Source organism: Triticum dicoccoides, chromosome 6B, assembly GCF_002162155.2.
Source record: "Triticum dicoccoides isolate Atlit2015 ecotype Zavitan chromosome 6B, WEW_v2.0, whole genome shotgun sequence".
Classification (NCBI taxonomy): Eukaryota; Viridiplantae; Streptophyta; class Magnoliopsida; order Poales; family Poaceae; genus Triticum; species Triticum dicoccoides.
The window spans coordinates 46,541,900-46,545,184 of NC_041391.1; positions in this window are offsets into that span (position 1 = coordinate 46,541,900).

The following is a 3,285-nucleotide window of genomic DNA, read 5'->3' on the forward strand; positions in this document are numbered from 1 at the left end:
TTTTTTCACTCGGTGTAATTAACAGGATTTGTGGTGTTCCATCTTCGCGGAGTGATCATCGACGTTGGAGGTGTTGGTCCACGATCGTCCCTCTCCTTTGATCGACTACATCGGAGGGTGAGCAACAATTCCATGACCTCGTCCACTTTTTTTTCCATGTCACTAGATTGAATTTTCACATCAAGTCGCGTAACCTAGGTCTCCCGTCCGAAAGGGTTGCATCGATAAATATGCATTCAATTGCATATTTATCACCGCAGCTCTTTCGGATTGTCCAGCGCTTTCCACGGACAGCCCGAGGATGTGTAGATTGGGTACGTTGTTCATGCTCTACCCCGTTCCGAGACAGGATTTCGGCGGCGCCTCCCTGTTGTTCTCCGGATGCACATTCTCTGGGCATTTTGCCGAGACGTGTATTTGGAGAACAGCGGGGAGGTGCTGCCGAAATTTTGTCTCGGAATGGGGTAGAGCATGGACCGTACTCAATCTACACATTCTCGGGTGGGATTAGGACCCATCTTTACCTATTAGAGATGTAGGTGGATTACTCGTCAACCTTGTAAAAAATAAAATATTGATGTTGGTAATTAAAATGAATCCTTAATTTTGTTGTGTGGCTTCCAATAAAGCAGAAATGGCAGATAATCAGTGGATGTATAGTGGGTTTTTCCGTCGGAATCAAGTAACAACAGAGTGGGTCGAGAAAACTGATGTGTTTTTGAAAGAGATATTCCGTAGTCCAATGAGGATGGTGCCAGAATGCCCGTGTGCCAGATGTAAGAGACGTATCCACAGAGATAAGAGTGAGATGACTAAGCACCTTCGCACGCATGGATTTATGCCCAACTTTAATATGCCGATAAACTTTTCCCAGCGGGACCGTGGTAGAGAGGATGTGATACGACAACGCATCGCTGGTTATGAGGACGATGGGGTTAGAGACATGCTAGATGATGTCTTTGCTGCACAGCCGACACCTCCGTCACATTCAGCGAATGAACCGGAGGAGCCGGAGGAAACCGCAAAGGCCTTCCTGGAAATCTTGGCCTCGTCAAAGAAACCTCTCTATGAGGGTGCCAAGCTGTCTGTGCTGGATGCCATCTCGCAACTGATGGCAGTGAAGGCTGAGTACGGCTGTAGCCGAGGTTGCTTCGAAGCATTTCTGGGAGTATGGGCTAACAGCCTGCCCGAGGGCCATGAACTGCCGAAAACCATGTACAGTACGAAGAAAATCATGAAGGCGCTCTCCATGGACTATGAGAAAATACATGTTTGTCCAAAGAATTGCCTTTTGTTTAGACATGAGTATGCGGATGACAACTACTGTAGGAAGTGCGGTTCCTCTCGGTATATTGAGGTGGTCGATAAGCATGGTCAGAAGCGGCAGCTAAAAATCCCTGTGAAGGTTCTTCGGTATCTTGATTTTATAAAAAGACTGCAGCGCCTTCTCATCACCGAGGAGTCTGCCAAAATGATGAAGTGGCACAAGGAAGGGAAAAGGTACAATCCAAAAAAAATGGTACATACATCAGAAGGTGAAGCATGGAAGTCATTCGATATAAAGTACCCGGAGGAAGCAGCCGAGGCTGGGAATGTCAGAATTGCTATAACAGGTGATGGGTTCAATCCATATGGTACTTGAAACGAGTGAAGGAAAACGATGATTACAACCGTCAGATGATGACGGTTAGTTCTGCCCTCTTAAAACCAAGCTAAATTTTTGCACTTTCATTCCTTCTGATCTTCTAGTTTGCTTGTTTAACTAACATTCAGGCTATGTTGGCGGCTTGGAGTAACGGCACAGGTCCACCACAAATGGGACCCCCACCACCACCTGCGGGAGAACCCCCACACGTGCCCACGTTCGATGAATGGGTGGCACTAGGCAGTGATGGTCCGGTTAGTACATTTTCCTAACTACTGAGAAACTAGTTCTCGTTCATTCAACACTATCATATCATATTTACTGTTAGAATCTTTTCTGAAACATGTAGGGGACCGGTGGGTCAACTCCTGCTCCGTCGACCCCAGTCACTCCGATCTGGCAGAGTGGTGGTGGTTTTGGTGGAGGTGGTGGTTTTGGCGGAGGTGGTGGTTTTGGTGGAGGTGGTGGTTTTGGCAGAGGTGGTGGTTTTGGCGGAGGTGGTCTTGCTTGATGATTCCGTGCATGTGGCCGTCGTGCCATGCCTTTCATATTCCTACTTTTATGATGTTTCATGTCTTGCACAACTTTTATGTTCATGAACTTGAGTCGGTGATGATCTTTAGATGATGATGGTGAACTTGAGTATGTTTAGATGATGAACTGTCATATTTCTGCATAATTTCATATTGTTCTGTTTTGAAATGCTGTCAAATGAATTGGAAAAGAGAAAAAATAGGGAAAAAAAAACTATGCCGACGGCAAAGCCGTCGGCATATATAAGCCCAGGAGTCACCAGGGCTCGTCACCAGGGCTTATCTATGCCGACGGCTTTGCCGTAGGCATAGGTGAAAATCTATGCCGACGGCAAAGCCGTAGGCATAGGTGAAAATCTATGCCGACGGCAAAGCCGTAGGCATACCTCTGCTGCCAGGAATAACCAGAAGAAGACACGTGGCAGGGCTATGCCTACGGCAAAGCCGTCGGCATAGATTCATCTATGCCGACGGCTTTGCCGTAGGCATAGCCCTGCCACGTGGCCTTGCATGATTCGTCCCCGTTTTTGACGGCGCCGTCCGTTGCCGTCAGACGAAAAAGACTGCCGACGGCTATACTATGCCGACGGCTGACGCCAGGCCGTCGGCATAGGCCCCTATGCCGACGGCTTTACTATGCCGACGGTCTGACAAGACTACGCTGACGGTATCTACGCCGACGGGTCTATGCCGACGGCAGCCGTAGGCATAGACCTATGCCGACGGCTTGGGGGCCTATGCCGACGGCCCTTGGCCGTAGGCATAGACCGCGAGTCCGGTAGTGCGACATGCAGATCGGCGAAGAACGCACTTTCCTTTCTCAGTGTTTCTGCTACTGTTGTTTTTGTTCATAGTAGCAGAGTGGCTAATAATCTACTCCTTCCGTTCCGAAATACATGACGCTGGGGATTTTTCCCGACCAGGTGAAAAAGCAGCGAAATGACCAGGTTACCCTTCAGTTTTGAATTCTCTCCTCGATCTCCACCCAGGTCGTCTTCCAGATCCGCCCGCCTCCATCGCCCCCCACCTCTGGATCCTCTAACTCCATCGCCCCCACCTCTGGATCCTCCACCTCCATCGCCCCCACCTCTGGATCCTCCACCTCCA